General features: G+C 46.1%; 1 long non-coding RNA gene across 1 annotated transcript in view; it reads left to right on the forward strand.

The window, feature by feature from the left end:
- Window positions 1-1,024: 1,024 nt before the first annotated feature.
- LOC130707290 (uncharacterized) overlaps window positions 1,025-18,104 on the forward strand; it is a 29,597-nt gene continuing 12,517 nt past the window's right edge. The window contains exon 1 of the long non-coding RNA XR_009007186.1: window positions 1,025-1,108. This is a non-coding gene — a long non-coding RNA (uncharacterized LOC130707290). The remainder of the gene's footprint in view (window positions 1,109-18,104) is intronic.

Here is an 18,104-nt window from a genome sequence, read left to right on the forward strand (position 1 = left end):
AACATCTGGGGACAGAATGGGCCTTAAATGGAAAATGGTCAGGTGATAGACGACAGATCGATAGATAGATCAATTGATGGATGGATAGATGGATGGATGGATGGATGGCTGTTAGCTGAGAGGGACCGAGGATAAATGCAGACATCAGGAGTTTGGGGTTGTGATAGTTTTAAAATGCAACCATGACCATATGGAAGATGCGCTAGACAGATGCTGGATACGGAGAAGTCAACCCGGGATTGAAGATAATGATTCACTCTAAAGAGTTACTCCACATTGTAACTGAAGCAGAGTTGGCTGTAGACATCATCAGTTGAGTTGTGTCACCAGGGGAAAATGTTTATTCATGGAGACTAGAGTTAGGTTTTGAGTGTGTGTTCAACAGATTCCTGATTTTGAACTGCCACCCCCAGGAAGCCAGGTAACCTTGGGTGAATTATTTAACTTCTTTGGATCTCAGTTTCCTCATCTACGAATGAATGCCTGTTTCTCGGAGAGTGTGGAATGCGGTAAAGGGCATGCCTGGCATATAGTTAGAACTTGGTCCATGGTTGTGATTATACTTTCATGTATTACTTTTCTCAACACACTTTAACTGTACTTGAGCACATACTTTGTGCCCAGACCTTGCTAGGAACTAAGGATACAGACTTGTTTGATTCATTTCACAAATATTTGCTGAGTACCTACGATGTGCTTTGCAGACACTGCTAAGCCCTGGAAACTGACTTGGGTGGAAACAGTAAAGACCCCTGCCCACAAGGTGCCTCCAGCCTGGGGAGGAAGACAGACATTCAAATAAGGAAAATACTTGTCACGGACAGGTCCTTGCCGAATGCCAGAACTTCAAAGGGCTCCAGTGCAATGGGCTCATCACAGGGATTATCAGCCCTTTCTGCAGACGAGAAAACTGAAGCTCAGAAAGGTGAAGAGACTTGCCCAGGTTCCCACACCTAGTGACTGGCAGAGCCTCAGCTGGAACACACACCAGCCTGACTCCAAAGTCCACGATCTTTCTCAACAGCACACAGCTGCCAGGGTGTGTTTCAAGTTTCTGGATCAAGACGTCCAGCGAGGCAGGGTGGAGAATATGCACGGACACCAAGAGGTATTCAGTTTTCAGAGGCTCCAATTTGGGAAGGATGTAATTTGAGGACTACAGAGGAGGGCTTTGAGAAGAGTAGGCTCCTACTGGCAGCAAGGGGGTGCTGGGTGTGTCTCGGTGTGTGTATGTGTGTCTGTGACCGTCTTTGTGTGCCTCTATTTCTGTGCATGTGTGAACGTGTGCATGTACCTCTGTGTCTGTGTGTTTGCATGAGGAGGGGAGGCGTGCAGGTATGTGTGTATGTGTACTTGTGTATGTCTCTCTCTGTGCGACTGTATATCTCTGCATGTGTCTGTATTTATGTGTGTCTCCGTGTGTGCATGTGTATTCAAGTGACTGTGTGTGTCTGAGTTGGAGGTGTGTGGATAGATGTGTGTCTGTGCCTATGCATTTGTGGGCATCTCTCGATTTGCATGTGTGTCTTTGGAGACGTGTGTGTGTGTGCGTGTGTGTGTTGGTGTCTGTGAGTGACTGTGAGTGTGTGCGTGCCTCTGTGGGTGTGTGTGGGGTGAGCTGCCTCCCTCCCCGTCCCCCAGGTGTTTCTGTGGAGCTAATCTAACTTGTGCTTCAGAACGGGGGAAACGACAGCGTCGGTGCCTTTCGCCTTATCTCCCAGGCTGCCGCTCTGCCAGAGGAAATTAGATTTGCTTGGCACAATCTGCTCCTTATGAGGTCATGTTGCTGTGATCTGCACGTTCTGCTCTCCTAGGTATTTGTCTTTTGATTGCTTGATGAATACCTGCCAATGTAGAGATTGAAAGAACATGAGTTTGGGTTATTTTTTAAAAAATAAGAAACATCCAGGAGTGGAACAGTAGCTGTCCATCTTCTTTCTGGACTTGGGAGCCATGATAAAGGAGATAGAGCTTTGGCTTTGGAATGGTAAGAGCTCTGTTCAAGTTTCCAGTTGTCCCCTTCAAAAGCTGTGTGACCTTGGGGAGGACACTTTACCTCTCTGAGCCAGGGTTCTTTACCTGCTAAATTCAGAAGGTTCTTTGCAGGAGCAAATATAATAATAGATGAAAATGTTCTCAGAAATCCACAAAGTCCTTAAATCCTATGATGTCGAAGCAGAGAGGCTGAGCGAGAAGACTCCAGGCTCGGAGGTCAGGCAGATGTGTGTTTGGATCCTGGCTCTATTCTTTTCCTAACGTATGACCTTCAGCAAGTTATGATGCCTCTCTGAGCCTCAGATTGCTCCTCTGTTAAATAGGATATTATTTATAAAGCTCTTAGCTCACTGCTGGCCACTGTGAGGGCCCCCCCCAAACGAGAGTTGTTAATATTTTGGCTAGTGCAACAGGGGTGATGGAAATATGAATACCTGCCCACTTTCAAACTGTCAGTGAGTGTAGGCAAGACATGGCCTCTGGAAGTGAGGGTGAAATGGACGATGTGATAGAAGTGATTTACTCTCATTTGTTTTTACGACTTCAAGATGCAGAGTGTTCTTGGCCTCACCATATTCCTGGCAAGCAATTCGCGTATCATCTAGAACTCAGAGGCTGTTCTAGTTGCAGAAAGGAGCTGAGACTGAGGCAGCCTCCAACCCAGAGTGGTCCAGGCCAACTGCCGGGGGCCAGCTTTCCCACATGTCCAACCACATCCCTTCTACATGATTCCCTCACTCCAGCAAGACCTCAAACCCCCTTGCCTTGGAACGTGCTGTTCCCTCCCCTGGAATACCCCTCACCACCACTCTAGCCCCAGATCGTCTGGGCTGGGCTCTAGGTGCCTCTGCTCAGGCTAAGACAGATGTCCCTGCTCTGTGTCCCTAGCCTACCCTGGATTCATCCCACTGTGCATGACATCCAGGGCATTTGAATGGTCCGCTCTGTGTCTGGCTCCCTCCCAGCCAGTGCCCTCCAGGAGGGCAGGGACAGGGGACCACAAAGCCCTCGGTGGACATTTGCAGAGTGAACACATGGAGATCAACTGTCTTCTTTCATTTTCTGTCCCCACCTCCTTAGATGCAATGCCTTCAGATATCAATCTATTCATCTGGACCCGTTTCTGACAACCATTTTGCTCAATAACAGAGATCCTGGAGAGCTTTGCTTTGTTGATTTGGTTTGGTTTGGAAGCAGATGGGTTTCTCTCTGCTGGACTGCTTGTCTTTAATAAGAGTGCCACGCAGGCCAGAGAACAAAAGATGCCCAAGTGTTTGACTAGCTTTATCCTGTGTTTTAGGGCTAGCATGTGGGTTTGCCATAAGGACCGTGGTTGTCCATGTGGGCCTGTGACATCAGCTTTGGAGAGTGGTTGGGGACCTAGGTTCTGGGATTGGACTGCCTGGTCCCAAGCCTCTGAGCCTCTTTGTACCTCAGTCTCCTTATCTGTAAAAGGGGATACATCATAGTACATACCCACCTCACAGAGGTTTTGTCAGCATTAAAGAAGATCATTCAAGTAAAGCCCAGTGTCTGGTGCAGAGTGAGTATTCAATGAAGGTGAGCTAGTATTTCTGTTGCGCTGCATTTAATGGAATTATCAGCCCAGGATCTCCACTGTGACTGTAACAGAGAATGAGCATCTGCAGTGAGACATCAGCCTCCATCCTGCCAGAGCTGGGCTCCAGGGACTAGATGATGGAATTACTCTTCAATTTCAAATGAGTTTTTGTGATCAGGTGGGCATAATTCAAGGAGAGATATAACGTCTATCTGTACCTGCTGAGGCGTGAGCCTTTCTCTCCCTTAACAGCCACCTGGCACACTTAGTTGGTCACCTTACTTGGTGCTTGGGCCACCTGATGACACAGAGCAGGGTCAGTAAATGACAGCTCTCAGGCCAAATCTGGCCCACAGCCTGTTTTTGTAAATAAAGTTTTATTGGAACATAGCCATGCCCATTCACTTGCGTATTGTCTATTGCTGTTTTCGCACTATAATGGCAGAGTTCGGTAGTTGCAACAGAGACCACAAGGCTTGCAAAGTCTAAAATATTTTCTGTCTGGTCCTTTACAGAATAGTTTGCCGACCCCTGGTGTTAGATTGAAGCAGGATTAAAGCTGATTGAGCTCAACCAGTACATCGGGCACCATCCGATCTCTCTCTCCCTCAGCCCTGACATCTGGTTGATCACCAAGACCAGATTACTTTGCCCCACTCTATCTCGTACATTTGGTCCCCCATCTCTTCCTCAAATGCCACAGCCTTAGTTAAGCCCTGTCCCCGCCCCTCTTGGCTATCACACACGAGAGCCACCACCAGCCCGTAAGGTGTCTGGGTGAATTAGATAAGGATATCTTCTCTGGGTAGATGCAGCTCCACAGCACATCATTGGGCAGCAGGAGTGCCTCTCTGCAGGAAAACCCGCCACCTAACCCTATCGATTATACCCAGTCAAGCATGGCTCTTACACCTCTTGGTTCTATTGATTATACTGTCTCCTTGCCTCCCTGTCCAGGCAGCCCTCCACACCAGAGCTAGAGTGATCTTTCTAGCCAACTATGTTCCTCTCCTGCTCGACCACTCCACGGCTCACCCTGCCCTCAGGACAGAGCCCATGAACATGACATTCAAGGCCTGCCGTGGTCTGGTCTCGGCTGGTCTCCCAGTCTCATGGCTCACCACCTACTCAGCCCACATCACACCTGAGTGTTGTCATGCAATTTGAGGCCCCCCAGACCTAGACTTCCACACTTGCTCATACTTTGGGGATTGGCACAGTCCTCCTTAGTGAAATACTCTGCTCTGGAAAATTTCTAGTCATCCTTCAAATCCACCACAAGCATCTTCTCCCTGTTTTGCCCTCCCTGATTCTCCCAGGCAGACTTGGGCCCTCCTTCTATAGTTCAATTCAATCTTCACAAACCATGGTCCACAGCCCATAGATGGGTCAGGATAGCAGTGTAGTGGATCTTGACAAGCACGTCTTGAAAGATGAACTAGACTAGAAAACACAAAAGTACATCGCTCTTTGTCAGGTGTGGTTATAACATAGGACGAATAGCACAGACTCTGGACCTGGACTGCCTGGGTTCAAATCTATCTCTACAGTTGATTAGCAATGACCTTGGGCAAGTGATTTCATCTTTCTGTACCTCAGTTCCCTCATCTAGAAAACAATGATAATGATAGCACTTCCTTTATGGCTGCCACGAAGATTAAATTAATATACTACTAAATATATATTTATATATTATGTATAAATATATATATCTATGTATTTACCTTGGAGATATTGCAGGATCGGTTCGAGATCAACACAATCAAGCAAATATTGCAATAAAGCAAGTCACACAAATTTTTTGGTAACCCAGTGCATATAAGTTATGTTTATACTATACTGTAGTCTATTAAGTGTGCAATAGCATTATGTCTAAGAAAACAATGAAACAATGTACATACCTTAATTGAAAAACGATGCTATTAGAAAAATGGCACTCATAGACTTGCTCGACACAGGGTTGCCACAAACCTTCAATTGGTAAAAAACGCAATATCTGAGAAGTACAATAAAGTGAAGCAAAGTAAAAGGCCATATATTATCTGCTTAGAAAGATCTCCGGGCACATGGTGAGTGCTATAAACATGTTAGCTAGTGTATGTGTGCACATGTGCATGTGCGTGCACGTGTGTGTGACCGTGGTTTATGATGAGCATTATCTGAAAGCCTATGCTCTGGCTGCAATCTATTCTGATCCTTATTAAAGCAATTATTTGACTATGTTATGATTTTTTTGTATTATTTTGCTTTTCTCTCTCCTTTGCTAGACAGGGAGCTCCTGGGAGGCAGTAAGTACGTCTTATTTATCTCTGCATTCCAAGCACCTAGCATCAGGCTTAGTCGATCGATGTTTTTTGAGTAAATGAGAAAATGAGGCCGAGATGCTGAAGCTGAACCACCCCAGGGTCTCCTTCCTGCAATCGCAGGACCAGAATCCTCCAGCCCCTCCCCCCAGCCCCCACCTTCTCCTGGGAGAAACACGCCAAGCCTGCCTGGGATTTGGGCGACTTTCTCAGGCTATCTGGTCCCCACGATGAGAATACGTAACTACATCTCACTGTCGGCAAGAGGAAGAAAGGCGTGAGGGACCCTCGAGCAAGAAACGGAGCTTCCAGACTGATGCTGAGGAAAATGGAAACTCCAGCTGACCTAAGAGATTTCTATAATGAGAGAAAACCAATTTAAATGCAAATAGCCCACAGCTAGTTGGGGAAAGATTCCGTGCTGCCAGAAAGGCTGGGAAAACAAACACAGCCCTCATCACGAGGTCGATTCACCATTGGACAGGAGGATTGCTTTATCCGTTTAGGATTAAAGTCTAAACTAGTGACAAAAGTCACATGCGTTGCTGGCAGCATTTTCTGGTGCTTCATGGTGCCTACTGAGAAATGGGTGTCCCTAAGGGGGGCTGTCGTCAGCCACTATCATTTACGGAGCCCGTGGCAGGCGTCGATTGCCTGGCAAGGCATAGAGGACAAAAGATGTCCCATAGATGGGCACTACCTCTGAGAGGCTCACAGCCTAAGGACCTTTAGACCCTAAAGTCAATTCTGGGGCCATAATAAGAACTAACATTTTATGCAGCATTTACTATGTGCTAAGCCCATGGCTAAATACTTTATGTGATGGTAACTCAGCAAATTCTCACAGTGACCCTGTGAGGTAGGGCCTATTATTATTCCCATTTTATAGATAAGCAAACTGAGGTTCTAGGACCTCAGGAACCCCAGACAGGGTTCCAGGACTCTGACTCATACTCCCCCGTGATGTGCTGGGAAGAGACACGGGGTGCTTGTGCCCTGTTCTCTGCAGAGCAGAGGTGCCCAAAGTCAGGATGCCTGGGGACAGAGGCTGCCCCTGGCCTTGGCCTGGGGCAGCAAAAAAATAACCCTGTTCAATAAAACAAGAAGTGTGGGTTGCTCTGCCACTAACTGGCTCTGTGACCTTGGGGGTCACTTTCCCTCTCTGGGCCTCATTTGCCTATATAAAATGAAGAGGGTAGCCTCAAATTATTTTAGGCTATAAAATCATATTATTCTAGGACTCCAGCTACCTTCAAGAATAGCCATTGTCCAGCTGATAAAACACCTCCTCCACTCTCCTTTGTGCCCCAGCCACTGCCCTCTACCCCTGCTGGCCCATATCTGTTGCAACAGAGCACTTTAATTTCCTCCTTTGGTTTCATAATTCAAGGACAGCACCATCTGCCACATTAAATCCACAGTTTCTGATAGCCTCCTTCTAAAACAAGAGATGGATAAAGGCTTCATCTGGTTATTTCATGGATGAAGCAAGAGCTGGCAAAACCAAGTGGGGACAGCTTTGGCCTTGCAAGCTGCATTAATCCCCTGATCTTCTGGGAGGGCCCCAGAGCCCATTCTGTCATCTTCACCGCCTACTCTGGCCAAGTCATCATGATGATGATGATGAGAGATGACATTTACAGAGGCGCTTCTGAGTCAGGCATTTTCTTAAGTGTTTTGTGGGGTAATTTATTTCATCCCCACCACATCTCTGCAAAGAAGGGGCTAATAATCATAGCCCCACTTAACAGATGGAGAAACTGAGGCCCAGGAGGCTTCAGAAACTTGCCAAAGGCTGAATTTGAACTGGCTGGGGAAATAAACAAATGCACCCAAAGATGGCCAGCCCTAGAGGAACTGGGTTTCATAGCTGAGTGTTCTGACTTCTGCTATTTGAGGAGTTGAGGCCACTCTCCTTTATTAAACATTCATTCAACACATTTGTATTGAGCCGCCCACAGTGCGCCAGGTGCTGCTCTCCAGGCAGCGGGGAACAAGCCCCAGGGGGCCCCGCTCTCCTAGGGCTGACCTTCTCCTACAGGAGACGGGCCCCAAACAAGCAACTGAATATACAGACACAGTCATTTTAGGAAAATACAATAGGGGGTGAGAGAGAAAGAAATGGGTGGATGGTCAGAGAAGGCCTCTTAGAGTGGAGAAGTTTTGATCGGAGACGTGGGCATTCAGCCGTGCCACTGGACTCCTCTGCCTTGGCATTAGGGACATTAGGGGCCTGATAATTCTTTGTTGTGGGGTCTGTCCTGTGCATTTTAGGATGTTTAGTAGCATCTCTGGCCTCTACCCACAAGATGCTGGTGGCAGCCCACTCTCCAGTGTGACAACCACAACTGTCTCCAGATGTCACCAAATGTCCCTGGAGGGTAAAGCTGCCCCTGATGGAGAACTGCTGTACCATGAGGTCAGCAAAGCAGGCAAATGGGTGGAAGGGGTAGCAAAGTAGGCTGAGTATATAAGAAGCAGAAAGAAGACTGGTTTGGCTGGAGGGCAGTGGGCTCCTTTGAACTCTCCAGAAAGCCCTCATCAACACTTACAGAGTGTTACAGGAATTGCACCAGCTGTACCCAAGGACACAGCACATGCTCCAAGGTGGTCACGGTCAAGGTGCCTGGGGAAGGAAGCTGTCAGCATGGGGCTGTCCATGGTAACAGAATATTCCGGACATAAGTCCAGCAGAGAGCTCCTTGGAAGGCAATGACCACAGAGCTGGAAGCCCTAGGGAAGGCAGTGTCTGGACCGCCTCGCGAAGAGGAGGTAGCAGGTGACTGAAGCCCTCACCTTCCCAGCATCCTGGCCCTTCCGTTTCCATTAGCAGCCACCCCGCCACCCCACACCCCGGGCCCCATCCCCCATCGCAAACTATTTTGGTGGATTTCTAATCACGGTGCCCCCCTAGCCTAGCCAAGGGGCTGTCATGAGACCCAGGCTTGGCTATTGAATTCTTTCTTCCTGGAATTAGAATACTGGGCAGAGAAACCCAAGGGCAGAGAATGGCTCAAGACAATTTTTCTAATGGAAATGGAACAAGGCATGTTCTTTTGTTCTGGCATATTTTTTACTCTCTCAACTCCCTAAGAAGCAATCGTTTCTCTCTCTTCCAAGGCCTAGTTTTTCAGCTTTTCCTTGTAATACCCTTTCCATAGATGTATATCTATTTAATTTACCGGAGTGGGATTCTGATGCTTGAAACCACAATTAAAATAGAAACAGTGCATTGTGAACAGGGAAAAAGAGAGGGTAGATTTCTGATCCATTGCACTTGGTACTTGATATTAAATAAGCTGTGTGTCCCTCTCTCTCCTAGCTGCAACCAGGAGATTCTCCAGGGCCAGAACTATGCCTTTTCCTCTTTGTACCCACAGTGCTCAGCTCAGGGCTGGCTTCTTTTCTGCATTCACCATGGCTCGTAATTACTTATGTCTTTGTGGGATAATTTGTTTACTGTCATCCTCTCCCACTATGCTGGAGGTCCCACGGAAATAGAGCATGTGTAGTCTAACCCAGCAGGGTGACCAACCATCCTGCTTTGCCTTTGTCCCAGGTGTTTCCTGGTTCTGGTCTTCCAGTGCCAGGACCAGGAAAATGCTCAGCGAATCGAGACAGTGGTCACCCCACCAGGGCCAGGCATATAGGAAGCCTTTGAGCACCATTTGTCCCTGACACTCAAGAACTACATGTTGAAATGGACAGTAGAGGCAGTCCAGCATAAGATATACTCTTTTATTCCATTACATTTCCACACCTACTATGTGCCAGGGAACAAACTTGCCAGAAGCAGGGGATTCAAGGAAGGACATCCCAGCAGCCATGGCTGCAAATGCAGATTGGAACCAGACGGGAGGGGCTTGCATGTCAGGCTAAAGAATCTGGATGCAGCACAGGTGTGGCAGATCCCAGCCAATTTAGAAGCAGGTCAAAGACCTGAAAAGGGGAATAATTTAGGAGCGAAGCCTCAGCAGCTCCTCCCACGCTCTCTGAGGAAGGCAGCACTTGCAGAGGCTGCCGAACAAGGGGATGAAACCTGAGGTCGTTTTGTCATTTCTTCCGAGGATCTAGGCTGGGCAGAGAGGGGTCTTGGCTACTTCCTTTTTCAGCTGAAACATAGCCATCCAACCGCTCAGTTCAACATGCAGAAAGTCCACCCCCGGGAAACGTGAATTCATTTGTGGCTGTGTGGTGAATCACACATCTTGGCTTCTCATGGACATCCAGAGACCGGAACTATTCCAGGAAGCCATCCTCCGGATGGATTTCACTCCTGCTCCATCAGCAGGTAAAAAACATAGATGGGCAGCCGACATACTTTGGGGGCCTGGAAATCATCACAGAAGAACATTTTTCTAATTCAGCCCCCTAGCCTTCAGAGAGGGCTAAGAATCTTCCTAAAATGACCTAACAAGTGAGAAGCAGAGGATGGGCTGGTCTTTCCTTAGCTTTTCTCAATAAAGAACTGAATCAGGGTTTCCCTGGTGGTGCAGTGGTTAAGAATCCGCCTGCCAAGGCAGGGGACACAGGTACGAACCCTGATCCGGGAAGATCCCACATGCCACAGAGCAGCTAAACCCGAGCACCACAACTACTGAGCCTGCACTCTAGAGCCCGCGAGCCACAACTACTGAAGCCCACGCACCTAGAGCCCGCGCTCCGCAAGGAGAAGCCACCGCAATGAGAAACCCGCGCACCGCAACGAACAGTAGCCCCTGCTCGCCGCAACTAGAGAAAGCCCGCGTGCAGCAACGAAGACCCAACGCAGCCAAAAATAAATAAATAAATTGGGAAAGAAAAAAAAAAAAAAGAGCTGAATCACATAGAAGGGATCCCCTGGCAGACAGGAGAAAGTTCTAGAAGGTGAAGAGACAGAGAAATAAAAACACTGAATCATGTGATTAGGGACTTTTTCCTCTTTAAATTGTTTTCAATCCTTCTTATTACACCAAGAAGACAATCTTACTGTGGTACTAATAGGTCTGTCACACCTCTCCAGATCTCTCTTTTAAATGGAAATCAAACAGGCTTCAAGAGCCCAGAGTCTTCAATGGGCAACCCTATTCCTCTAGAATTCAATAATACTGCTTTATTTTCATGATATTTCTTTTTATGAGTAGCTTCTATTTGTGGCTTTCCATTTATGGTAACGAGTACATCTCCCTTTTGAATAAATGTATTTTGAGTTTTCAATGTGAGACAAGTTCAAGAAAAATAATGAGGGAAAGACTAGACCCAGTGGTATACAGCTGTTGCACAATTATTGGTGGTCCTCAAACAACTGAAGCTTGAAAAGAGGGGTGGAGGTCAGAGGTCCCATGACCCCAGGCCACTCACTGGAGGAGGCTCCTTTCATGTCATTAAGCAAATGTCAAGCCTGAAATGTAAAAAGTGGCTCCTTAAATGAATTAGCGACAGACACTGGAAAATGCCAGGGAATTCTTCCCATGACCTTGAACAGACAGAAACCTCCTGAGATGGGAGAGAGTAGATTTATTTGTTTAACTTGGCAAGGGACCGTCCTGGTGGGTAAGGACGGGTAAGGGTAAGGGGTCTCCTTTCTAAACAAAAAGATGGACAGTGAATTTATATGTTTCCTATGAAAAACCACTGAAGCAGTAATAAAGGCAGGCATGGTGGTAGAAAGGCAGTAGCAGCAGCTTCTACTGCTTGGCACCCTGTGATAAGTTCTTCTGTGCTTCTGAAAGCTTCTCCCTTAATGCAAGCTCCTTATAATGCTAATGCTAACATTATCTGACATTTAAGGAGCAAATACTATGTGCTGAGACCTCTTCAAAGTTCTCTATCCATTCATTTAGTCCTAACACCAACACTAGGAGACAAGTATTATTTTATTATTATTATTTTTAATCAGTCATTAATTTTATACACATCACTGTATACATGAGACAAGTATTATTACTCCCACTTTACAGATGAGAAAACTGAGGTGTTAAGAGGCTAAGCAGCTCCACAAGGGCATAGCTAGAACAGGGTAGAAGTAAATTCAAGCCCAGGCAGCTGGGCTCCAGAGCCTGCCCCCAACTATCACACTTCACAGAGGTGAACGAGTACAGACTTTATCTCCATTTTACAGAGGAGGACTCAGGGCTTGGAAGGTAGAAAAATTAACCTAAGATCATGCAGCTACTGAATTGTGAAGTCAGCTAAACCGCTTCCCTAGGGTAAGCAGCATTTTCCTGAAAGCAAGTTATTTCATTAATTAACAAATGTTTATTGAGCATCTACCATGTGGGCAAGACCCCTCTTCTTGCACACACGTGCTCTTGCACTAGCCATTTGCAGTTGGGGGCAGTAGGTCCCTCCCGCTCTCCCCCAAGCAGGAAGGAGTAATTCGGTGACTTCTTCCTGGGACCTCTGGGTGTCTGGTTGCATCTAAGGCAGACCCGCCCAGAGGCTCGGCTATGTGGCAAAATCAGCCAACCCGGGCAAAGGCTGTAGAGACTTGATTCTGGTCCCAGTTCTAACATTTTCTGCCAGAGTCTCTGCACCTTCCAACCTCAATTTTCTCACCTGTAAAATGGAGCTCATTAAAATGGTCTGACTTAACTCACGGGGTCATTGCGAAAAGCCAATGAGACGGCGTGGGCAAAAGTCTTTTCTTACTGCAGCTCCACATGATTGGCAGCCATTAGCTCACACTGGTGAATTTGTTTTTTTTTTAAGAGAAATTACTGTTTGCTTCTAACTGCCAAAGTTTGGGAGCTACAGAAAAACACACAGAAGCAAATAAAAAATTGTTCATTATCCCACTATCCCTTGATGATCTCTATTAACCCGTTGATGTATTTCCTTCTGGTTACATAAATATAAGTGTAAATATAATCATTGCCTGACTTAAAATCCAGTAGCATCCCACTGCAGTTAGAATAAAATCCAAACCCGTTGTAAACACCTCACTTTGGTTTTCAGACTCTACTTTATCCTGCCTGTGCCTGCCTCTCCCCTACCTCTTCTCTCCCTACTCACACACTCTTTCTCTTCCTTTATTTTTTTGTTTCTAGTACTCCAACTGCATTGTCCCTCAAGGCCTTTGTCGCTCTGCCTGAAAGGCTCTTCCCCAGATCCTCATGACTAGATGTTTTTCAATATGCAGGTGGCAATCAAAATGTCAGCTCCTCAGATAATCCCTCCCTTGTTACTCACTCTAAACTAGCCCATCTTATATCTTCTTCATGGCATTGTACTACTCTCAGGAATTACCTTGTTTATTCCTGAACACAGTCTATATGCTCGTTGTCTGACTTCCCCCCAGTAATACACTAAACTTGCTCCCCTCCATACCCACAGTGCCCAGAATATTGCCTGGGACACAGCACATTAACTACTTAATAAGTGAATGAATTAGATTAATGTACTTTCAAGCTGGGATAATATTATATTAATGTTTTGCAACTTGATATTTTCACTTAATATGGTGTGACCACAATGACTTTTAATGGCAGTGTAGTATTCCATTGAAGGGATATATCATCGTTTTTAACCAAGTCCGTGTTATTGACTGGTTGGGACATTTTTTTTTTTTTTACTTTATTTTGTTGAAGTATAGTTGATTTACAAGGTTGTGTTAACTTTTGCTGTACAGCAAAGTGATTCAGTTATAATACATATTCTGTATTATATTCTTTTTCATATTCTTTTCCATCATGGTTTATCACAGGACATTGAATTTAGTTCCCTGTGCTATACAGTAGGACCTTGCTGTTTATCCATTCTATATGTAATAGTTTGCATCTGTTAACCCCAAACTCCCAATCCATCCCTCCCCCACTCCCCCTTCCCCTTGGCAACCACAAATCTGTTCTCTATTTTTGTGTGTGTGTGTGGGGGGTACATTTCTGATTCTTGTGTTTGCAAGTGATACTATTGCAACTATCCTTGTACACACACTGTTTTGCACACCTCTATGACCATTTCCCTAGGATTAATTCCTAGCAGTAAAATCATGGGATCAAAGGGGGCTTGCATTCATCCTCTTGATATATATTGCCAGACTGGCTTGAAGAAAAGTTGTACCATCTCTGAGTTTGCTTTGATGACCCTTAGCATTTGTTCTTCTTAGTGGAATCCTCTGAAGGCAAAGGGAATGTCATTATCTCCTTACCTAAGGTTGAGGCCACTGGGCAAGACAGGTGATGTCTACTGACTGCAGAAACCTCCTTCCTTTCCAGCAACAGGTACACCTTCGAGCACTGCTGACTAGGCCCAGCACGTGATTTGTAGGCATCCTCTAAGCAGTGATGCTCTAAGGCTAGAAATCACTTCAGCTGGGCTTGAGGAGTTTATCATTCTGGAAATTGATGATAGCCAGCCCCAACCAGATTCTATCCCAACTGGATATTCCTCCTTTTGCTTCCAAAACACGCCTTGGGCTCGGCCAGCTGGCCTCTCGCTGAACCCTGCCCATACCTGGCCAAGTCCTGTGTGCTTTTGCTCACCTGCTTTCTCTATACCCTCCTCCATCTCCTTTCTCAAGGTCTAGTGCTACTCCCCGCCCCCAACTTCTATGAAGTCCCTCAGGGAGCCCCTCCCAGCCCAGAACTGTTATTACTCTGATGACCAGTCTCTCCTCTGGCATTTCATCATCTCACTGCCCTGTGCTGTCTAGTTACCCTTGTGCCTGAATAAGTTGAAATCTCCAACTGAGGGTTTTTCTCCCTCTGGGATCTGGTCCATTGTAGAATAGTCAGGACCTTTGGAAGAGTCAGGCCTGGGATTGAGCCTCGGCTCTGCTACCTACTAGCTCTGTGCCTTTGGATGACGTATTGAATCCTTCTGAGCCTCAGTTTTCCCGTCTATAAAATGGCATTATAATAGTACTGATCTAAAAGAGTTGCTCTGAGAATCCAATACTAAGTGCTTCGCAAAGTGCTTGACACGGAACAGTTGCTAAAAACAATGGAAAAATAAGAATGTTTATCTTCATTTCGTTTGTCTCTACCTCCACAGAGGCTGAACCAGTGACATGAACAATGTTAAAGGAAACATTTGTGGATGGAATGAACATATATCATATAAGAATTCACTGTGTGTGTATTTACCTTACTAAACAGCAGCCAGGGGGACCAGAACCAGCCATCTCAGAATCTAGGGGCAAAACCAGGAGAAAGGAATCTCTGTCATTAGCTGACTTCTTGCTAAGACCTGGGTCCAGTGCTCTCTTGAGAGTGAAGATACATTATCTGATTTAATCCCCACACCAACCTGACAGGAAGATATTTTTAGGTCTCTCTGATAACAAAACCTACCCTTTTTGGACCATCTACTGTGTGCTAAACCTAGGCAAGACACTTTTAAAAAATGTTATTTCATTGAAACCCTCACACTATCCTAATGAGATGAGGATTATTATTCCTGAAGATGAAACAGGGTCAGAAAGTTTAAGTAAACTGTCCAAGGACTGACAGGTAGTAAGAGAAGAGGATGAGCCAGGATTTGAAAAGCAAAACAAAAACAAAAACAAAAACCCATTACCACCCTCCTCCCCCAAAAAACTAGAAACTTCTGCTACACCACCTGACTTATTGACATTCTCACAGAACAGAGCTCTGCATTCAGTTGGCGCTTAATAGGAAGGGGGTTGCAGTCACGTGGTGATCTTGGACCTTCTCACAGATGCTTCAAAGAGAGCAGTTTCTATTTCCGGTGCCCACCACGATCTCCAGGGAGGTTGCTCCCCGCCCCCTCCTCTGCCTATGTTCTTGTTTTTCTCCAGGCCCTATGACTCAGCACTCAGCTCCAGATGGCTTCCTGCATTTCCAGCCTTGTTGGCTGGGTTGCCGAGGCCCTGGTGCAGTAAACTAAAACCGAAAACATGTTACAACTAAGAATGGAAACCCTCTCTTCTCTGCCCTTTAATATGAAGACCGTGGGGTCCACGACTCATGCTGGTTGGTCCCTCTAAGGCCTTCCCTTACACTGTTCATCCCTTCTAGCCCCGAGACCACCACACTCCATCCCAGGGCATCCTTGATGCCTTGAAGATGGTACCCAGGGGCCAACCTGGGGGCCAGGTTCTGCCACCGCTTTGGTTGATTGACCTTAGAAAATTTTCTTTCTGAGCCTCAATGATCAGATGGGGACACTGACATTGCCTGCCTCTGAGGAGTGTAGGGTTAGGGTTGCCAGAAAAAATACAGAATGTCCAGTGCTATAAACTGAATCCTTGTGTCTCATCAAAATTCATGTGCTAAATCCTAATGCCCGATGTGATGGTATTAAGAGGTGAGGCCTTTGGGAGATCATGAGATCAGAGGCTTCCTGAATGCGATGAGTCCTGATAAAAGTGACCCCAGGGAGCTCCCTTGTTCTTTCCACCACGTGAGGACACAGGAGAAGACGGCCATCTGTGAACCAGGAAAAGGGTTCTAACCAGACACCAAATCTGCCAGTGTCTTGATCTTGGACTTCTCAGCCTCCAGAACTATGAGAAATAAATGTTTGTTTTTAAGCCACCTAGTCTATTGGCATTTTGTTATAGCAGCCCTAATGCACTAAGACACCCAGTTAAATTTGCATTTCAAATAGACAAAGATTTTTTTTTTTAGTGTAAGTGTGTTTCAAATATTGTGTTCAGATCTAACTAAGGTGTCCTGTAACTTCATTTGCTAAATTTAGCAAGTCTATGTGGCGTATGGAGTGAGGTGACAAATGTGAAAGTTCTTTGTCACCTGTCAAGAGCTTAATAATGTCTTAACCATGAGACATGTGCATATCAACCCCTGGGCCACCAGCCTGGTCTGGAGAATAGAACAAATAGTCTTACCATCAGGTAATGGAGAATCTGTACCACCTCAGCCTGTGAATTGGGAAACCTGGGTCTTGTTTGTCAATCAACTGATCTTTGGACAGTTCACCTCTGGGGCTTCAATGCTTCCATCTTTAATTCTCCCAAATACTGGAATGAGAAACTTTGGGAAAATAGGTACCCAGAACTTTCCCTATGGCTGATTGACTGGCACATGTCTGGACCAAATCTCCTTTTGACTATAGGGTTGAAGAAGAAAAAAACAGCATGACTTACAAGTGAATTATGCAGTGAAGGATGGATTTAGCTCCAAGAGCACTGCTTAACACAGAAGAACAAAAAGAAACAACTAGTATACCATATAGAGACTACTTGTTTATTTAGGGCTTTGGGTGTCTCCTCCTACCAGAATTCTGAGGGGAGGGATTTTTTTCTGTTTTGTTCCCCAGTACTTAGAAGAGTGCCAGGCCCAGGCAGTGTGGACTATTTGACTACCTGAAACCAGTTCAGCTAGCTACATTAAAGACAAATAAGCGTCATAATCTTTGGGGAAGGAACTTTTCTGAGACCAGTCGTCCTCCCTTCCTTGCTCAGGAGATGATATTCATGGTGCCACATGGCCCCAAGTTTATTTTTGTTTGTTGGTTTTTTGTTTTGTTTTGTTTTGTTTTTATTTTTTTGCTGCACCACGCAACTTGTGGGATCTTAGTTCCCTGACCAGGAATCAAACCTGGGCCCTCGGCAGTGAGCATGCAGAGCCCTAACAACTGGACCACCAGGAAATTCCTGGCCCCAAGTTTCTTTTTGTTTTTGTTTTTGTGTTTTAAGGAACTAATTTTTTAAAATATATATATTTATTTGTTTTTGGCTGCCTTGAGTCTTCGTTGTTGTTTTGCGTGGGCTTTCTCTAGTTGCAGCAAGCGGGGGCTACTCTTCGTTGCGGTGCGTGGGCTTCTCATTGCGGTGGCTCCTTTTGTTGCGGAGCACGGGTTCTAGGCGCGTGGGCTTCAGTAGTTGCGGCACGTGGGCTCAGTAGTTGTGCCTGGCAGGCTCTAGAGCACAGGCTCAGTAGTCTTGGCGCACAGGCTTAGTTGCTCCACGGCATGTGGGATCTTCCCGGACCAGGGCTCGAACTCATGTCCCCTGCACTGGCAGGCGGATTCTTAACCACTGCGCCACCAGGGAGGTTCCAGGCCCCAAGTTTTTAGAGCAATTTTTACCACCTGTCAACAAAATCTCCCCTAATCAGTGACCAACTCAAGTGTCCAATGACTAGGGCCCAAGGGCTGGGTTGCCTGGTCTGCATTCCCCCAAACTCCTCAAAGATCTGCCGCCATGTTTGTTTGTTTTAAAAGAGATTTGTCATTGGCTGCCAAGACACTAATGAATGCCCAGTACCCAGTGAGTATTTGTATTCCATGACTGGCGGGCTCCACCAATAAAAGAAGGGCAGACTGACCTCAGGAATTTCTTA

The sequence above is a fragment of the Balaenoptera acutorostrata genome, chromosome 2 (assembly GCF_949987535.1).
Source record: "Balaenoptera acutorostrata chromosome 2, mBalAcu1.1, whole genome shotgun sequence".
Taxonomy (NCBI): Eukaryota; Metazoa; Chordata; class Mammalia; order Artiodactyla; family Balaenopteridae; genus Balaenoptera; species Balaenoptera acutorostrata.